This window comes from Solanum stenotomum, chromosome 10 (genome assembly GCF_019186545.1).
Source record: "Solanum stenotomum isolate F172 chromosome 10, ASM1918654v1, whole genome shotgun sequence".
In the NCBI taxonomy this organism is placed as follows: Eukaryota; Viridiplantae; Streptophyta; class Magnoliopsida; order Solanales; family Solanaceae; genus Solanum; species Solanum stenotomum.
This window is the reverse complement of record NC_064291.1, coordinates 983,380-991,540: the sequence shown is the minus strand read 5'-3', so window position 1 is coordinate 991,540 and position 8,161 is coordinate 983,380. Positions and strand designations below refer to the sequence as shown.

Genomic DNA, 8,161 nt, shown 5'->3' with positions numbered 1-8,161 from the left:
GTAGTTGCCTCTTTTTGACTGTTGGATAAAAGGTGGTTATGTCATTTAACAGAGAATCGTCTGAAAAGGGCAAATAAGTAACGTGAGTTTTAGGCTTTTATCAAAAAAAGGAAAATATTAGATGGGGCAATTTAAAAGGCAAAACTTTAGGGGAAGTTACACAATTGGCCAATTATATAATCTTTTATTATTTTAATTAAAATAAATGAGCGGTTATTTATATTGAGTTGATGATCTATCATAAATTATATTTTTATCTTTCTATCGTCTTTTCAGATGGCTTAGTTGGTTTGAAGGATAGTTATTCGCACGGATGATCCGAGATTGATCCCCCTCAATGTCTTTTGAATCGAGCATGTTGCATTACGCATGAACTTGTCTTGTACACTTTATATTTTATGTGTGGTTTGCAGATTATTACAGAGATTGTAATGGTTACATATTATTTTGAGATTCTAAAAATAAGGCTACATACGCATTACCTTACCTGAATTTACTTTGTGAAGTTATACTAGAGCGCACTATTGTTATTGTTGAGTGGCTATTTATATCAACTTTTTCAAAAATGTATCCATAATTGGTGCAAATCTACTAATACATGATAACTGTTTTCAAATACTTTATCATTAAATTATAATTAGTTAATATATATTATTTTATCTTAAGTTATAATTTAATTGTAGTAAATAAATATAATTTGATATAAATATTTGATGTAGACCCATGAAATACTTACATCAAACCACGTCAAGTCATCATGATCAAGTGATTTGGTAAAATTATCGTATTTATATATTACTTAGTAATAATTAAATAACTTGATTATATTTATTAATAAGTAGTGTGCATCTATAAGTTTGATGTGAACATGAAGATCCGCTACAAGTAATGTTTTTATTATCGCATTATTATTTTATGAATTTATTTTATTTTACGAGGAACGGAGGAAGTGATCTTTTTTTTTAAAACATGTTCAAAGATAAACAATACCTTGTTATATTTGAAAGCTTTGTAACTTTTTATTAAATATACTTTTAATATATACAAAAAGCTTAGTTTTCAAAACTTTCATGTTCAATTAAATATTATCGTAAAATAATGAATATTTTTTCATTTTTTATCAGAAGTTTCGTTATAAATTCTAGTAAATACAAAGTCATATTGGTTATAAAACATTTTACCTTAAATACCTTACAACATGAATATGAATATAATCAATATAAACAACCAATTTTATCAAATACAAAGTTTGGCTCTTTAATTTGTTATAGGATACATCTTACTTCTTGATACTTGTCGATATGAATCTGAATACAGACGATATGATCTACCCCGACAAGATTTTTTTTGGGTGGGTGAGGGTGGTGTGAGAAAATGCATTGCTAGTGGTTGAAGTGTGCTTTTCCTTATTTGGAGGTTTTATTAATGTAATTAGGAGGTTGGGCTAATGATTAGGTTTCCCCATTCATCAGAAAACGAAACTTGAAGGGACAAATTAAAAAGTTCTTTAATTTGGTCGGCGGCTATTCCTATCACACTTTCTTTAATTGGAAGCTCAACACTCGGCATATTTTTTTCGTTTCAATTTATATGATATTTTTAAAATATTGTATTTTTAAAATAAAGTAATTCCATTATTTTATTTTACTTTTAACGAAAAACTTTTTATAAACATGCGAATGTCATGATTGTTGAGTTAAAACAAATTAAAAAATATTCCTAATAAGATACTTATGAATTGATATTGTCTATTTAGGTAAAATCAACATGATTTTGCTCATCAAGATTCATGAGTTAAATTGGAGATTCATTGTGTGTCACATACATATCATATATGATATTAGTAGCCTATAAAACCCCCACTATTTTTGTGCATTTGCCCCTCCAAAATAAGAATAAAGGTAGTAATTCGATATGTAAACGATCAAAGGTCGCACTAAGTCAAGTCTTTGGTCATTACTCTACCATCTTCATACTTATTTTATTGAATCATTGATTTAACTTTGATACTAATTGTTGGACTAAAATAATTCAAAAGATACTATTAACATGATTATGTGACATTAAAATGAAGCAACACGACTATTTTTCCCACTTTATATATAAGCTTTTTCTTTCTTCAACTATTTTAGTGTGGAATTTTATTTGTATATCCAACTTTGACATAATCAAAATCACCACAAGATTTAAGCACTTTACAATCATTCAAAATGTCATAACTTATTTTAAATTATAGATTTAAAAGTATAAAAATTCGAACATGTATACTCTTGGCACATGCTAAAAACAACCATTAGACCTTAGGCAATGATGTCCATTTCTTTATAAACATTTTGTCTAGACCTATTTATTATTTTTATAATATAATGATTTGAATACTAGAACATTTTCTTATGGCATTCCCAATAAATCAAATGTAATAATTGGAAAATACAAGAAAATATCATGTCTTGATAATGATAGGTTAAAGTTGCACCATAAAGAAAACTTTCCTACTTTATTGGATGCAAATATTAAAAATTCACTCATGATATATATATATATGTGAAACCACTAGACAAGGCAAAGGAAGAGAAAAGATATAAAGTCACCATTAAAGTTGTTTCAATTTTTCAAAAATACATCTTAACTTTGTGGGTGTCCTATTACCCTATTGAACAACTTCAAAATAGTATGTACACCCCATTTTTCATTCAATACCACTTAATCAAAAATATTTGTAAGACACGCGTCACTTGCCACGTGTTAAAAGTAATTTTTAATTATTTTTATTTGATTTATTTGGTTTTCTTTTTCATTTATTCTTTTTCTCTTTCTTCTTCACCTCAATTTCTGTTCCATTATTTTATTTTATTTTTTTTCTTCTTCTATTCCAAACCCTTCATCGTTTTCTTGGGAAATTTTATTTCATGTTCTTTTGTTGGTGTCTTGCAATGGACTTTTCTTTACACTTTGTTTCCCTTTAGCAGCCAACATTCATTTTTGCCTACTTACTATCACCAATTAATTTATTTACGAAAATAAATATCATCAAATAATCAAAATCTAAATACTCAAAATATCACCAAGTCAAAATTTGAAATTTAAATCACCACCTTCTCCAACTCATTACTTTCAAATCGAGTTTTTCATAGTTTTACTATTCCCAAATCCCAATCTTTGATTTGTAGGAGGAACTAATAAAGTAAAATAAAACTTTAATACATGGGTTTTTTATATATATATTTTTTTAAAAGTCAAATTGGGGTGCCACATGGCAAGTTTACGTTGGTCTGAAGCTGTATCAAGAGTCTTCACGCGCTTATATTTTCGTGATAACATGAGTGGTGTTAAAATTAGTCAAAATGGTATATTTATTGTGGATTTAGATACTTTCGTGGGGTAATAGGACATTTGCAAAATTAAGGTGTCTTTTTGAAAATTCGGGACAACTTTAATGTTGACTTTATGTCTTTTCTCGCAAAGGAAAACATTATTGTAATCCCATGCTGAAATGGTGGATTTCCCAATGGCCAACGACCTAGGAGGATATTAAATTAAATTAAGAATATCAATCGATTCAGAATTTAGATATTGTGATTGAGTTTTGAAATTTTGTATTAATACTATATATTAATCATTTATAGAAGGTTTAACTTGAAACTCTGAGTTTATATCAAACTCGCAAATTGCATTTGAATATGTCATTGTTAGTGTATGCTATAATTTTTAACTGTCGTCTAATCGTTGTTGATGTATTTGTGTATGTTCATACATAACGATTGAAGCCAACTTTGATTAGTTAATTTCATTGATAGTCAGTGAATATGATATTCTATTGAAGACTTTAAAAGACATCACGAATAAACTAGATTTACGAGTGTGGTTCTAACTATATTAACCACAATTTTGGTGTAATTGATTATTTTTTTACCTTGACATCAAATTGGCTTTGGCCAGTAAAAATAATAACATATGTTCCTCTAGTAAAAATATTTTTTTGAAGAAAAAAGGGGTAACATATTATTTATTTTTTCTTATCTGGTGTCTGGTATTCGTATTGGAGTCCAGTTAAATTAAGATTCACGTCGGAAAGTCTCAGATTGAGGAATAAAGCACTTTCAACATATTGTGACTCCTTACTCAGAGGGACTCGAACCCAAAATCTCTTGTTAACACATGTGATATTAGAAATTGTTCATTAATGTTTCGGGTTAAGAAATTAAATCAATTGAGATTTTTCTTTACATAATTGATATAAGGTATTTATCTTCCTGATTAATTTAGATTGACAGTGCATAATTAGACATATTAAAGAGAAAATACATTTTCTATCAAATATTTTTTTACTATAAAAAATCAAAATTCAAAATCTCTAATTAAAGACGAAAGGATCACCATTATTCTTATTTAGTGGTAATTAACAAATTGACAAAATAAAATATGCCAACAATATGCTTCCATCATTACTAAGTGATTCACATGGAATCATTATTGATGATAATTTTAAAATTCGAAATTGGGGATTGTGTAATTGACAAGTAGTAGTTGACCTTCTTTACTAAACATCAACTGATTAGCTCACTAAACCCCCTTAATTTGGCTTAATAATTGTGTCATTTTAAAAATAATTTTGGAGGCCTGCAATTGGTCAATATGATAAATCATTATTCTTTCACTTACAAATATTAAATATATATGATTTTTTTTTTCAAGATAATGAAATTGTAGAGTAATGTATAGTTGGTTTGTTCGTACATCTATTTTTTTTCTTTTCGAAAAAAAAGTCTAAACTTCATATTCAAATTAAATAAGATAGAATCGACATGAGAAATTGTTTTCTAGCCTTTAATGAATTTATTTTTAATTTTATGTATTTTTACAAGATATCTTCATTTTAACACATATGAGATCTTCATTGTTACGCGAGATCTGAAAAGATATTTCCTTTTATTCAAATTATAAGTGGACAAAAAATTTCACTTTCTCGTTTTTCTTTATTAACACTATAATAATTTTATATTTTCTATTGAAATCTATATCTCTAATAAAGAAGAAAATCAAAGTGAATCAAATATAAACCAAAAAAGTTAAAGTGGATTATAATACACCACTTAAACAATGAAGAGCTATTATTTATTTAAACTATAAAAATGGCTAATTATGGACAAGAAATATAAAAATTGTACCACTTCAATAAGGTGCAATGTAACCGGAAAAGGCATGCAAACAAGCATTAGAGTAAAAGCTAAAATTAATTTAATATTTTAAAAATAAATGATTGGTGCATTTATGTCTTATTTGAGATGATAATATTTTGAAAACAATCGTTCTATCTCTCCGGGGTAGAAATAAGGTTAAGAAAATATTTTTTTCTTTTTTTTTATTAATTAGGACTTAAGAGCGTTGTTTAAGATGTTTATGTACGATTTTGAATGAGAGAAGAAGTGAAAAATTCACTTTCAAATTACCTGACTCTCTCACTCAGGTTGTTGTTGTTCTTTCTGTTACTTCAAACTAGTTGTTCAACTTCAACCATTCTCATTGTCGTTGTTCCTTTTTATTTTTCGAATGACATCTATTTTTTGAAAATTGTATCTATTCTTAGCGTGATGTTGGAAAATCTCATTGCTATTACTCAAATAAATATGAAACATACATATACTAGCATATTCGTCCATATAGGCCTAATCAGATGTATAATTATTGGACTTAATGTTGGAGACTCAAATGATAGATATGCAAGTATGATAACTTATATGTTGTTCTATAACTCCATAAATTTAGAAAATCTGCTTGTATTGTATTAGTTGATCTACGTATCGAAACTGATAACACTCAAGATGATATAGTATTATATACAAAAATATGTATATATTATCTTTTCATGTCTCACCTATAAAATTAAATCAAATATGTTATTATTATTGATTGATGCATTTCGTACCAAAATGGATAAGTGTTGGTACTAGTAATTTAAAAAAAATAATTAAAAATATACTTACTGATAAAAGGATATCCATACCTAATAATACACAAAATGCCAAAAGGTTCTTAAACTACCTTTTTGAATTTTTTTTAAAAAAACTCCCTTCACATGCAATATATATATATATATCTACGTACAAAAGCTATTAGGATCGCATGAATATATGTGTCATATTGTAGATCTTCCTCATTCTCAAGACAGATTTAAAATTTGAACATTAGAAATTCAAGTTTAACATTATATTGCAATTCATTTAATTTATTAAGTCCAAAATTTACTATTTATATTTAGTTAATGAAATTTTAGACATATATATATAGTCCGAGTCAAAAACTACTAAATACTACTCTTATCTTTTATCTTTTCATAACAATTAAACCAACTTGTGTCTCAATTATTCCACCTGATATGTGTTATTTATTTATCAGTATAATTATTGAATAACTTTATTTATCGATATTTTAATATCTGATAAAACATCACCTAGATTTCTTTATATTTTCTCTTTTTTCAATAATGTCACAATTGTGGCTGATTCCCAAGAGTCTTTACACTTTTAGCCATATATCCCCACCATATACTACAAAAGCAAAATCTACTTAACAATACACTCCTACTACTAAAGGATAAAATTATTCATACTTTCGCGCATAACAACAGCTTTAATACACTGATTTGTCTTATCCAAACATAATAACACTTAAAAGTGTTAAATTGACAAATTGAACTGAATTTAAACAGGTTAAAATCGATAAATAGCCATGTAACTATTTGGGTTTAGATAAATTGGGTAGCCTACTTCATCAAATTGTTAACATCATTTTTTTATTTTATTTTAGAGAAGTTAAATAAATACTAATAAATGAGAAAAATATTTTGTAACCCATAACTAGTAACTAAAATTATATTATCTACAATATATACTCTATATATACAGAGTATACGTGATTTTATACCACAAATCAATAAATGTTTTTGCTATAAATAAGAGGCTAAAAATAAGGAGTTCTAATATATAAGTGATAACGAAATTAAATAGGAAAAATTGTATAAAATAGCAAACTTTTAATTCAAAATAAATGCTATAATCACAGTTTCATTTAATTCTAATTCGTAGCAAACATTTTGTCATTCACCACTCTCCTTGGATTTCGCTCGCCACTCTCCCTCGCCTCTCTCACTTTATACAAACACAAATGTATAAATTGTGTTTGTGTTTGTATAAAGCGGAAGAGAACTGCATATACAAATATATATCTCTTCGTCTTAGATACTTATAATTATACAAATACAAATATTTCTCTACTTAGTTCTCTTTTGTCTTTCTCTTTTTCTCGCTTTATACAAACACAAATTATACAAAATACAATGTATAATTTGTGTTGTGTAAAGCGAGAGAGAGGTTTGATATACAAATACAATTGTTTTAACTCGATTCAATTGTATACGAATTCAAATTTTATGTAGATATACAAACACTAATAACATATACATATACAAAAGCAATTTTCATAGACACAGATACCTTATTTATACAAATCAGATGCCTGCGATTTTATTCAATCAGATGTTGCCTACGATTTTTATACAATTCTGATGCTCCATAACAAACATTTTGCTATGGAGCGCAAATAACAAAACTGTAGCTATAAAGCGCTAATATGATTTTTATGTTTGTTAAACCTAAAATTTACTCAATTAAAACAAAAACAAAACACATTAATTACTTTTTCTAAAAAACTCCAACATACTCTATTGTGACTTATGAATATACATAGTATATCAAAAAAAATTGTTAAACCTTATCACACCTTCGATATGAGATTAAAAGTACCTATAAACTAGTTTGATCAGCTTATAAATTCGGCCATATTTTTTATTTTATTTTAAAAAGGTGATATCACTTGTATAAAATCATGTGTATTGGCTAAACAAACATATCTTTTGGTTAAGATTTTGTTTTGCAAGTACCGTCTTTTTTATGGTCCAAAAGGAAATTATTTATGACCAAAAGATTTGATTGGATTGTTGAAAGATAGGAATTTGAGGGAGCAAATCTGCAAATAGCTGCAAAAAAAAGATTTTTTTGTAGTTCTAATTATAGGTCGAAATTTCAAGTCCAAAAGTACAAAATTAGCAGAAAAGGGGCTTCAGAAAGTGATATATGCCTCATTTGTCCACTACATTATTTTT

General features: G+C 26.9%; 1 protein-coding gene across 1 annotated transcript in view; it reads left to right on the top strand.

Annotated features, from left to right (window-relative positions):
• Positions 1–8,161, top strand: part of LOC125841355 (uncharacterized) — a 225,423-nt gene that overhangs the window by 150,570 nt on the left and 66,692 nt on the right. The window lies entirely within an intron of this gene.